The sequence below is a fragment of the Plectropomus leopardus genome, chromosome 11 (genome assembly GCF_008729295.1).
Source record: "Plectropomus leopardus isolate mb chromosome 11, YSFRI_Pleo_2.0, whole genome shotgun sequence".
In the NCBI taxonomy this organism is placed as follows: Eukaryota; Metazoa; Chordata; class Actinopteri; order Perciformes; family Serranidae; genus Plectropomus; species Plectropomus leopardus.
The window spans coordinates 21797301-21811086 of record NC_056473.1 but is presented as its reverse complement, the minus strand read 5'-3'; positions in this window follow the sequence as shown (position 1 = coordinate 21811086).

The following is a 13786-nucleotide window of genomic DNA, read 5'->3' as shown; positions in this document are numbered from 1 at the left end:
CACACACACACACACACACACACACACACACACACACACACACACACACACACACAATGCCCTCTTGATTTCATAAAGCATTATTAGAATCACATTATTTCTGCATCGGTGTATTTTCCACAATTTCTCCCTTCCTTAGATCCAGCCCACATCTATTCATGAAAAAGATAATATTTTATATAAGATTTCACACCAAGGCTGTGTAACTTAGAGCTTCGCTCACACCAGTCAGCATGAGCTGCCCGTTCAGTCAATTTCTGGTGGGTTTTTGGTGTTTATCAAAATAATGGAAAGTCTTTCATGTGCTGCGTGGCTGACACAGTCGGTATTCATCTTTCAGGCCGAATGAACAAGAGATTTTTATGGCTCTATGCATCTTTCTAAATCCCCTTTATATTATTATATTGCAATGGAAATGGTCAGAGCCTGCCGGACCATCTCGCATTCTGTTTATCCGATTGGTGTGAATTCATTATTCGGTTATTGAAAAAGCAGAGAATGAACTTCATACTGAACAAAAGATAAAGGAAATATGCATAGGCTACAGTATTCATTTTCGTCTTTTGTTCAGCTGGGTTGCAAATAAATATGGATTTGTAAATTGTATTAATGATATCTATTTGAGCTACTATCTCTTTGAAAATCAGCCATGAATGATTTCTAACTGCCACCCTTTTGATTGCTGGATTATCTGGTTTTGTTCTTTGTGCTTCCAGAGTGAATGGCTTGTCAGGTCGTTTCCTGACAGCAGGGTCAGTCGATAATGACGGAGCACTGCATTGGCCCTCCAATCAATGCTGTTTTTCTTACATTTCCTCTGCGGCGAGCTGATTTGATAACTCAAAGATGTTGCATATTAGATTGCGCTGTTAAATAAAGCTGTCATGTTGTCAGATGGTGAGTGATGATATTTGTGTTTTTGTACATCGACTCTTCCTTGTTTGAATTTGTGGACTGATTTAGTGCACAGATGAAACACTGGAGCACCAGAGGGAAGAACAAAATGTTATTAAACTTTTTTTTCTTCATAAAATATCAGTATTTCATTTCTTTTCTATTTCGGGTACTTTGTATGTTCAGACAGTTCAGTTCACACCAAAGGCAATCATGTTAAGGCTTAATGCTTTGGATGTGTTGCTCGGATTATCGGCCTGGACCTGTATTATTTGTCTGTTTTAATCTCATTTACCCAAACAAGAATTCACTTTTCATTTCAAAATGATATTTTGTTGCATTTTGCACAGAGCACAGTTTATTTCTGTGATGCATGGAAGTAAAGGGTTAACATCCAGTGAGGGACTTAACTTGCCAGCAGGCACAGGGCTCAATCATTTTAATGAAATTTTCACAAAACCATGTGCAGGAGCCAACGTGGCTTGGTATCTTTTTTGGAATATATATTTTCTATTGGCAACGGTGGATTCACACACTCTCCCATTTGAGATGAGGCCATTTTGTTTATCCCATTACAGACAGGAGCTCTGATTGTAAGAGCCTGCTCAAAAATGTGATTTGTCCTGATAAGCCAATAAATGTGCCTTCATCAGTTTAGTGTTCAAATCCATTAAAGGAGCACTCTCCTTAGCAGAACAGAGAGGGGGGGGGATGACTGAGTACAAACAGCACCTGTAAAGACGCTCATTGATCTGGGGAATCCGAGAAATAAGCTTCTGCATCTGGGCTGAAACGCAGTGACTGAATCTCAAATCTAATTCCGAGTTGTTTTTCTGCAAGTTAGGGAATATATATCAAACGTGCAACTTTCAAACAAAATTGTTGATAATTTTGTTCAACTTTAGCTCAAGTTGGCGGCTTTGAGTGGGAGCAGGTGAAACCCAGGCTCATGTGGGCTGAGAGCACGTGGATTAATTCAGCACGGTGTACCTGACAATGAATTGGTCTGGAAATGCCTGTGAAACTCAAAAACACGGGGGGGCTGCGGGGTCTACCAGGCCTAAACTGTCTGCAGGGAGAAGCACGACGAGATGGTTCACATTAATTAAATCTGCCATATGTTGGCACTCTCTTCACATCCCAGGTTGCGTGTCCCACAGCACGGCAGATGCGACAAACTATCAATTGTTTTGGAAATGAAATCTATCAGGACTTGAACATGAGAGAGCAAGTGAATAAGCCAATTCCTGCTTCGGTCCTCTTCCAGACAGGTTTTGCAGCTTGGCAGACATCACAGTCGTCCGTCCGAATGCTTTCCAAAGGGAGCCAGTAACATGTGGTCATCTGTCCTGTTATTTCTGTCTTTGATCTTCACATTACAGCATTGTTCCAACTGAAAATGTTATAAAGTAAATGCTGTTTTAGGGATTGCTTTTCCTTTTGAGTGTTAATTTAAGCTTTGATGACTTCAGAAGGATCAGATGGAGCAAAGATAACTTCAGATGGAGCCTTTGTGAGTTTTTATTTGGTTTCTGAATAAAGTAATTTCACACAGTGTTTTGGCTCACAGAATCTACTTACAGTGGCATCAGCAGAGTCCAGATTTCGGCCTGCTGCTCTGCTTTCTGCAGCTTGGGAGTGAGATAATCTCTGTTGAGAGTATCATCGTCAAAGGAGTTTTCGAGGTCTTTATTGCCACTAATTAGATCGGCGTCTTTGAGAACCCCTGAAGGCCCTGTCAGTTCACCCTCTGTTGTGATCATCTACACAGGGAGTTTCTATTTTTTTTTTTTATTCTCTGAAGTAAGTTTGTATTTCGAGTGCAAGGTCTCTCTGGGTTCTTCCTGTCGATAGCATCCTCATGGCGCAAAGCTTGATGGGCCTCTGGATCAATAATTTCTCAAACTGCTTCAACAGGGATTAACTACCCCTCTGAGGGAGCTTCTCGGGTCAGAGCTCGGCTCATTTAACAGCTAATTAGATGCTTTCTATTGAGCATATGGTTCTTGTAAAGCATCTGTTTCAGCAGAACATACAGTTAACGCTGAATTTGCACATGCTGGTCAGTGGGAATACTGTGGCCCCCCTTTAGCTAACAATGTATGAGATCTATTGTTTCAAGTTTATTTGCCTTCAGTAGCTTTTCTGTTTTATTTTTGTTTTGATCAATAGTGGCAGACTGCCTGAAGTATATTCACTTCACTTGAGTAATGTCAAATTGTCTCCTGGAGTTTTTAAGCACAATTCCTTTTTCAAACCAGAGCATCCTGACACCAGCGTGGAGCATCAATTGTGCTTCCATTACATGATCAATCAAGCCAGCATGCCACTGGCAACTTCCTCTTCCTATTAGATTTCAAGACAAATGGTGCAGCAGATTCTCTGTTCATTAATTGTGCAGATACCAAACTACCGTCTATCTGTGTTTTGCGGTAACCATGCTCATGCTTGTTCTTGTTAACGTGACTGCAGACAGTGTCTTTTGTGTGTGGAATAATACACAGCCATGACGCAGAAGAGACACTACAGGTCCCTTCATAACAGACCCCTCTGATTATATTTATGAAATTCAATTACTCTGACACAGACAGATGGACTTGCTGTCATTGGGGACGTTCGTCATTTGTTAGCATCAGCGGACATGTCAGCCCTGAGGTACTGATGGGGCCGAGGCTGTGTGACTGGAAACAAAAATAGAGGGAGAGAAACATGGAGGAGAGGAAGAGCAGACCCAGTGATCAAGGTTTACAAGCAGACCAACATACTGTAGCCCTGAAGAGCCTGTTGCTATTTACAAGAATTCCTCACTTTCTGTCTAAAGTTCACTATCAATATCGGCCTGTTTGTGATGGACGGACCATTTCTTTTCACAGTATTGGTCCCTTCGAATTGATGTAAATGTATCAAACCTCTCAAGTCTTTTGAGTTTTGATACATTTTGCAATGATACTCTGTTATCCCTGCTAGCAATTTTTGGTTATAAAAACATAAAACAATAGTAGGATGCAACCAAAGCAATATTTTAATAACATTTTCAGCGGTCGATTTTTTAAAAAAAGTTTCCATAGCATTCCTCTTAAAGTTAGGGTGGCCTAACATTCTCTATAAACATCAATTTATTTTTTTTAAATGTTTCTTTTTCTGGGTGATATTTTCATGAAAAAATGATCTATAATCTCAGGCCTCAAAAACATGCTCTGAGTGTTGCTTTGAAAATGTTCCCCTTTTGTTCTCATGTAACACTGTGGGAACATTTTATCAAAGAGCATTCTATGATCTGTCTCAACATCACCAAAACAACCTCAGGATGTTTCAGTTAAAATGTCACATCTTAGTCAGCATTTAACCTTATAGAGACGTTATTTAAAATGATAAACGTCTGAAGTGGATGATGAGGACAACTCATATCTCAGTAAGATTTTCAAATGCTTAAACAAAACTGAAACTTGTCTTGGAGAGTCTTGTCTTCTTTAAATGACCCTCAGGGTCAGTTTATGGACCTAATTGCCCTGTTGAACTTATGACTCTGGTAAGCAGAACTAAATTAGGATATATTCAATTGCCCGACTGACAGCTTGAGTTAATTTACGACTCATTCATGGCAAGGAGCTGTCAACTGAGCTCCTGCAAAGACTCAAGGAGACATCAGCACATCCGCACATCTCCAGACTGGGACAGAGGACCACATTAACTAATTTTCGTATTCAAAGTAAAATGTACTGTGAAATGTTGTGGAGGTCTCATACCTACAGAACTGGACCTTTGCTTACCTGCCGATTTTGAGGCCAAACTCACAAACACAAACTGTGCCTGTGTGTGTGTGTGTGGAGGGTTGTGACCTTTCGTAACCCTCTGCCAACTGCGTGCTACACACTGAATGGAAATACTCTTAAAACAGACTTGCATTTGGATATGCATCTCCCGTGTGAATTGTGATTTTTCAGTTTTCTTGATAGACGTTTGGTCATATTAAGTACTTTCATACTTTTTTATATTTTGCTGCTAGTACTTGTATACCTTAACTCAAATAGGATCTTTAATAACCTTTAATTATATTAAAACAAAACTTAAAACATTATTGCAATTTGTAGGTAATGTTAGCCACTGTTGTGGAAACGTTCCCTGCTAGCTGAGATACTACATACACATTTGACAGCTAGTGCTTCCCGCGACCACACTAGCTACACTCTCTCCAATGCATGCCAGTATTCATGTTTAAGTTTACATTAGCATATATAAAATATTCATTTTAATGCACTTATTCAGTATGTAGCTCCGCACAATGTTACAGAAAAGTCACTGATATCAAAAAGTGGCCGTTCTTTGAGGGGCAACTAACAGACATCAACCTCTGTAACCTTTTGCTGCATTTTGTAATGTTGAAATCATCTGTTCATCAATTATGAGATCTCAATCATATTTCATGGCTCACCTGTTTCGTTTGCCCTTCATTATTACGTCAACACTTTGAGCAATAAAGCTGGTTAACACACCAAAGTCGGAAGAACGACCATCCGAGGAGCATGTGAAGCATGCACAAGCACAAAGCTAGAGTCAGAACAATGTTAGATTAGCTTGTTGTATTGACTGGAGGCAGGCATTATGCAATCAATTAAGACAAATAAAATCGGATTTTTTTTTTAATCAACATGATAATATAAACAATCGTCTTTTTACTGAATTAAATACATTATCTCATTAATTCTGAAAAAAGGACATTTTTTTCTCAAGTGAATGCCTTACACTTTTTCAACAAAAGGTTAGCCTTTGTATATAATTTATCTTTTTTTTTTTGTCTAACCCATAAATGATTAGAGATGTAAAATCATAAAAGAAATGTAAAAATCACAGGCAACCTCTGGGTTGATACTAATTCTGCCTAAGTGCCACAATTTTTAATTTTTTTTTTAAATAGATATAACAAACAAGAAATAACATGTTGACTAGAGGGATTTAGACAGAATACAGACATGAAAGTGGTGAAAATGTTCTCATCTAACCCCCCTAAAAAGAAAAAAAAAAGAATAAGCATATTTCACAAAATGTTACACTATTGCTTTAAGCAAAACTTTCCCATCACATAAAGATTAGTTGGTCCGCATAAGACTAATTTAAGTTGCCTCAATTGATGAATCTGTCTTTGTTTTCTCTTGGTCAGTTTATTGTTGAGAAGATTATGTTTTCTTGGTTTTTGGGTTTCAGTTTGTTGTGTTTTCCCCTCCTGTGTTCCTATGCTACTTTCCCTCACTCCCCCATCTACACACCTGTTCTGAGTCAGCGTCATTAGTCTTTCCCTGCCTGTTCTTTTGCCTCATCACCTTATTCTCCTCACCTGAGCTTCTCTGCCCTTTTTCTCCACCTGCACTTCATCCCCTCATCAGTCTACTTTGTATTTAATCCCTGATTTTCACTTCAGTCTTTGCTGGATTTGGGTGATGTTCAGTTGCTGTTTGCTTGAAACATAACATGGTCTTTTTGAGTTCCTGTTGCCTGCTGTCTCCTGCATTTGAGGCCACCTGCTCTGTGTCTCACAACACTTAGCCTGTGAATCTGTCTCTTGCAAGTAACCAAACTTTATGGAAGTGCAACACTGAATCACCATAGTTCCCCAGTAAGATTAAGTATTGCTGACAAAATGGTCAAGAAAATTGACAATGTTTGCAAAACATATCGTGTTAACACAGCAGCTGCATAAGAACAACCAAAAACAGCTCACAGCCATCTGTGCTGATGTGTTTGTAGTCAGGGTCCATCTCTCTGCTCCATCCTGTCTGTTCCTTTTCCTTTTCAACATATTGAAATTGGATGTCTCATATGCCGTTTCAATGAATATGAAATCTATTCAAATTAAACAGAAAGGAAAAGATACAGTGCTTGGTCCTTTAATCCAGCTAGATGCCGCTCTGTTCGGTGCCCTCTGTTGGTGAATTATGGATGAGTCTGAAAATTAAAGCTAGTTGGGAATTCATTGAGGAACTGCTGACAGTGTTGGTATACCTTTATCTAGACCGTGGGAGCAGTTGGGGGTGGGGGGTAAATGAAAACAGAGAGGGACGACAGTTCAATGCAAAGTACGTTAGATAAAAGTTAGACAAAGAAAAGGAGAAACTGCATGAGTTATTTTGTTTCAAACTTGCCCCAAAACCTTCAGCTGCTGCAAGCTGGGATGAGTGGGCTGGAAAAAACGAAGGCCAAACCAAACTCACAGACCGAGGCTGTAAAGCATGACGCGTGATCCGATTCTGAGCCTGCAGGGTTGTTATCACACCTTCCTCCTACTGTCTCTGTGATACCGCAGCCCACGCCTCATACTGCGCTTTAGTCCTCCTTGTGTAAAAGACTTCCATAAGAGAAAATGAAATAAAAAAATCCCACGAACATTTTCACACCTACTGTTTTCTGAGAGTGGAGCTGGAAATGAAAGGAAGAAAAAGATGCCAAACATGGGAGGAGGGGGGGGGTTGGGGGGGGGTTGGGAGTGCAGCCGACCAATACCCACATCTAAAATATCTGAGTGTTGCTCACTTGAAAAAGATTTGGACTGGTTTTCCAAAACCTTCCGGAAGAAAGGCTCTCCTTGGGGTAGGATCCTTTAGAGGAGCCTGGCTCCGGCTGGTGAGCAGTGTGTGATTGAACGCCAGTGGATAGACTGATCTGCTGTACGAGCGCACCCTGAGGAGGCCGGGAGAAACTAAACCAGCGCTTTGCTCCAAACTACAGTGCCAGCAATGATTTCACTCACTCTGTCATCTTAATTAAATCTATTTAATATTGAATTGTTGGACAAATTGGGCTCTTCACTGAAATCCAATTGTAAGAAGGTACATTTACTCAAATACTATAATACACTACTTTATACTTCAACATCTCTACAATTTAGAGGTAAATGTACATTTTCTTACACCTCTACATTTATTTGACAGATATTGTTACTTTCTGATATTTTTTTACATTTAAAAATAGTGACAAACTTGCATTGCTTCATATTAAACCAGTGTTTCCTGACCTTTTTGGCTTGTGAGTCCTTAAAACGAAGTCGTGTCAAATTGAGGCCCCATGTGTCTCATGTGTCTATTAGTTGGTAGCAGTTAAAAAATGAAAGCCATTTCTGCTCTAAACCTCGTCTCCAAAGGATGGTTTCAGAGGTTTAAAAGGTAAACTTACAATATAATACTTCACAAGGGAATAAAGGGAAAATGTGTAAAAAAAAAACTAAACTTTATTGACTTTAAACAGTAAACAGCATAAGAACCAGAACAACCACATTGACCCTTCAGCCCCACACTAATACAAAAACACCAAACAAAATTTAAAAGTATATGTAATATATTAACCTCAGATAAAAGATACATAACTGATAAGTAGGTATTTTACCATGTGTCTCCTTCCCCTAATCCTAACCATCTGTGCCAGCATGTGTTTTTTGATGATGCTTTGTTGATTGTCATGTGCTTCTGTTGCGTAAACATAACCACGTGCAGCGTCATCCCACCATGTGCTTGTGATGACATCATGGTTGTGTCACCCTGGAACATAAATACCAGACACAGAGGGATATCTGCATCATAATATGTAGATTCGGAAGTCAGCTGCAAAGTGGTAATATGTTAAGACTTAGGAAAAGAACATGTTGAAATAAAACAACTGTGAGCTAATACTTTATTTACTTTACTCACTTATTTCTAAATCCCCAAGTAGTTAAAACAATTATGTTTGAATAGCAAAATGCTACTTTAATTGAGTATTTTAACAATATGATATTGGTACCATTACTTGAGTATTTCCCCTGCCACTGCCTGTCAGTGTGGTCAATATGAGAAACATTGTATTGCAAATAGGATGACTGTGAATATTCACTTAGCCTCAGAAGTAGCCTATTGTTAGGCACCTCATGCTTGATGCTGTGATATTTACCCATGTTCTCTCTCTTACCATGTCTCTCGTGACTGCTTCATTGTGCATCATGCATAAAAACCTCAAAATAGCCCTGGCATTTCATAAGCTATAGATGCTTCCTAAAATTAAAAATGTCTATTACCTCAGATTATAAAATGCCTAATTACCCTTTGCAGTAGCACAGCAGTTTAGCAATCACCATATGCCCTTATGAAGTGTGTTTTCCACCCAATAGGCCAATAAAAGACGTGATCAATTGAGCATTTCATTATTGTAAAGATGTAAAGCCATGATTTAGATACTGCTGACAGTTAAGGGAGGACTCCGACCCCAGTAATGCATGCATATGGTGCTTTAAATATACTGCTGTTGTTGAGGCTTAGGCTACTTGCTGATATATGAAGTACTTGTTGAGATCCACTGGTGTCTTTTAAACTGCAGTGTGAGCAATAATGCTGACTGTGCTAAGTCTAATGGAGGGGGGGCCTGCTTGCATTTACCTTGAGGAGCTCTACCCAAGATGCAGCTCTGCCAGCTGGCCTTTTGATGTTCGCTATGAAAGCCCCTTATTAGGATCAGTGGAAAACAAAATAAATAATCTGTGAGTGAACTTGGAAACAAATGCCTGAGAGAGATGCCATAAAAATGCAACTCTCACTACAAAAGATATCACAGACAGAATCTTTCTGTTATTTTTTTTTAGATGCTATAAGAGAGGGAGAAGAGAGGTAAAGATGGCCACTAAAGAGCACGAGTGCATATGGAGGGCTTCTCTGTGTGTGTGTGTGTGTGTGTGTGTGTGTGTGTGTGTGTTTGTGTGGATCCGTACTGTGCGCATGGGGGGAAATAATAGCATTTGAATGATGGGTGTGACAGAGGCTGATGTGTGCTCAGGGCCCATGTGGCTTCAGTAATAAAGATACTGTGGCTCAAAGTGGATTCATTCTGTCTTAAATGCTCCTTAATCTCTCCATAAATGACGTCTCTGGCTTCCAGTAAGGAGGGTGAAAAATTTAAACTGTTTGTGCCAGTGCTACTGGGATTTTTAATGGTCGTGTCAATAGAGAAGAAGCTGCTGAGCTTAAATGTCAGCTGAGCTAAATCTATTTTCTCATCTTTTTATATGGACCTATATAAAACATTCAGATATGATACACTGCAGGTACTTAGCTGGTGGAAATTACAACTTACAGTAGCTCTTAGCACTTAAGAGGCAGAAAGAAATTATAAATATTGTGTGCTGCAAGAAGCCATTTTAAGTGCTGATGTAAGTCTGATAAAAATAGGATGTTTCTCTGATCATCAACAGCATTCTTCACAAGCCATTTTAACAGCATTGTCAATAAGGCTGTGTGTTCCTCTCTCACCAGGCGCTGACCTTTTTTAAATCAATGGTTCCTATAAGGAGGGAAATTTGTGGCGCTCACAGAAGGGCAGAAAATCGTCCTCTGACTCCCTGCTGCTGGATGTCACCATTGTCATCACCGCATCTCCATTATACTGCCTGAACATACAGGTACACACATGTTTATGTATGTTCATGTGCACATGGAATGACATTGATTTTGATCAAAGCATGTGGTTATGTGTCGGCGTGACAGCCAGAGAGCTCATAATTTGCCTACTTTCTGGCTGCCTGCCCAGATAAGGATCATAAAGAATCGACCGTGGGATAATGAACCTGGATGACACACCTGCAGCTGGAGGAGCAGCTCCAAGGACATCTCACAACCTCTTTCGCTCCACCGTCTCGTTATGAGCAGTGAATGGTTAAGGCAGCTGATTACAGAGAGGCGTCAGGGCAGAGGGGGGGATTTACGTGATGGAGCTTATTTGACTGACACTGACGCAACAGCGGAGCTGGAAGGTCAAGGAGGTGCTTATCAAAACATTGTTGGAAGCTGGTTCATACTGTGTTTGTGCTCGTTGGTGCCTGTGACCTGGAGTTGTTAAACCGAGCCATGAAGCTGTGATATTCATCTGTCTTGAATTTTAATAGCAGATGAAGTTTGTTTCACGGGAAAATGTTTCCTTTAAAGCTATGAAATTGTGGGGCCAATGTTGCAAAGAAAATAATGAGAACAAATCATGTATCCAATTCAAATTAATAGTTGCGATATTAATGTGATTCATACAATTCCCTGCAGGAAAACTTTCTTTTTTGCTTGCTGTTGTTCGCACTGTAGATGAGTGTACAGCAGCGGAGATTCTTGCCCACTCGAGCTTTGAACCTTACGCCTCCCAGCTTAAGGATGATCTACCTCTTCACTCTGCTAACAAGCCTTCACCTTTGCACAATTTGTAGTTTATCATGCTGTTTTAATTTATTATGCCAGTGTAAAAAAAAAGAAAAAGAAAACTACTTTCCGTTATCCAGCACATGCAAATCACTCACCGCCCAGCTGCTTCCACTTTCAACTTCCCAACATGACCAGATGCAAGAGGAGCTTACAATTACAGATAAAAGAGAAAACAACAGCAACAGAACATCTGAAAACAACTTGGAAATTTCAATTCTAAAAACAGCAGAAAGAAGGAAGTCAAAGTGTTGCCCTGCTTCCCAGGAGCTGTCGCTGTGACAGATGTCAGAGTGCCCCTCTCTCCACATGACCAAAAAACATTTACTAAATAAAAATGGTAACTGCAACTTTAAACATCCTGGCTTGAGTGTGTACGTTTTTATTTATGTGTGTGAGCTTCAGTTATATCTTCTCTGACCTCTGCACCTCTGTGATGTTTGTCCATCCTGGACAGTGTAGATCAGTGATTTCTAAAAAGGACATTATTGTAATGTGGATTAGTTTAACCAATTTGATAAAATGGAATCTACAATTTGAATGAAAACTATATGCACATGTAGAACCAGCTGTAAGTAGGACTGGGTATCATTATAAGAATTACGATACCAGGACCAATACCAGTAGCCTTCTCTTTCAGTGATACTGATACAGTACTTTTTTCTACCTCATTCGCAACCCATCATGTGAATAGAGCCATACTTTTGAATGTTTTGGTGGCATCTCGGCATGCTGAATTGCTGTCTTTGTGAAATGCATTGTGCTTGACCTCACCACACTATAGTCTCACACCTTGCATGAAAGTGAAGAATGCTTGTGGTGATTGGCAGCAAGCAAAACCACACAAACAGCCTTTTTTTAATAGATCTGGGCAGAAAATGATTCAATGTGGGTATCATTTGACTAGATAAGTTTCTATCCTACTTGGTATTAAAGGGTTACAATTATCTTGTTTACAAGCCAGGTTAAAGTGGTGTGTGGTGGTTTGGTGTGGCATCACCAGTGACGCTGGATTGTCGTGGTAAAGAAGGAGCTGAGCCAGAAGGCAAAGCTCATGTTTTACTTGTCCATCCCTCACCTATGGTCATGAGCTTTGGGTAGTGACCAAAAGAATGATATCACGGAAACAAATGACCAAAATCTGTGTCCGCTGTATGGTGGCTGCACTCAGCCTTATAGATAAAATCAGGGACTCAGCCATTCGGGAGGCACAGTGTAGAATTGCCTTTCCTTTGTGTCAAAAGGGGCCAGTTGAGGTGTTTCAACATTTCATCAGGATGCCTCCTGGCGCCTTCACAGTTTGTCCGAATGTTAGGAAGACCCGGGGCAGACCCAGGACACGCTGGAGGGATTATATATCTCATCTGGCCTGGGAACGACTCGCGATCCCACAGGAGGAGCTGGAAAATTTCTCTGGGGAAAGGAACGTAAAGAATACCTTGCTCAGCCTGCTGCCCTCGCAAACCGGCCCCAGATAAGAGGATGAAAATGGATGGATGGATGGATTAGTCGATATCCATCTCTAGCTGTAATGCTGCACATGTTCAGAGTGTGAAAACTAGTCAGAAAGCAAGCAGAGAAGTCCTAAGAGTTAGCTAAAGGTAATGGATAAATAATTAGCTTAAAGTCATTGATTGACAATCGAGAAAGCTAGCTAATAGTAAGGGATAATTATTAAAATAAATAGTGGTGTCAATGAAGGGGTACTTGAGTTCATCTGACAGGGCTTTATGGTGTGTCAAACAAATAAATTGGGAACCACTGGTGTAGATTAATAGTGTGCTATTTTGTATTTCCCAATGCCAGCGTGCGCCGTATTGATAAGACCTAAATTTGTCAGCACAGTTAAGGAGACAGAAAGGGGTTGCCGCTATTGAGTGCAAAGAAATGGGTAATTAGCTGACGGCTGACTCAGGCCACTTGCAGCTTTGTGTGTCAGGGTGTGGATGGAAAAACCAATGAAGCATATCTCCCCGGGTGTCATAAAGCTTTACTTTATGGCCAGTTTGTGTAGCCTTGCAGATTAAGTTCAAAGAAAGACGGCCAATCTTTTCTCCATGCATCTTAAATCCTGTTTCCCCTCAGCTGGATGTGTAGATCAATTCTTTGGGCTGCGCTGAGATATCCCTGGTGTCAGCAGCTATAGGGTAGCTACAGGAAGTATGGGGAGGACTGGGTGTCTAAAAATACATTATTAAAGGGACAATTTCACCTCAGATCTAATAGTCCTCAGAGCAGCATGACCGTTCCACTCAAATTGCATACTTTCCCTTACACTCTGGAGTGGCTGTCTTCGGCAGCATTAAAGCCAATAGCTCCCAGCGGGCAGCCTCCATAAGAAGATGCGATGTTAGCATTTGAAAGGAAAGAAAATCACAGTCAATCATTGGTTCCTCCATGATTCATGCAATGAGTTCTTCCTCAGAAACTACTTCCAGCATTTATCTCAAGAGAGCAGCTCTGTGCTGAAAAAAATGAGCTGGTGTCTGGAGATGGCACGCTTCCTCTCTCTGTTTAGACACAAAGACCAATTTCAAATGGTGGAACTGGCAGAGAACCTGCAGCTGTCTAATCTCTAACGATACTCCGCTGCAGACAGCTGGTACCGCCGAGTGATCTTGGTATTATTCTTTTTAGGTTCAAAGTTAACTCAAAATGAAACACAGCCTAAGCAGTATGTGTTCTCCTGAGTCGAAAAC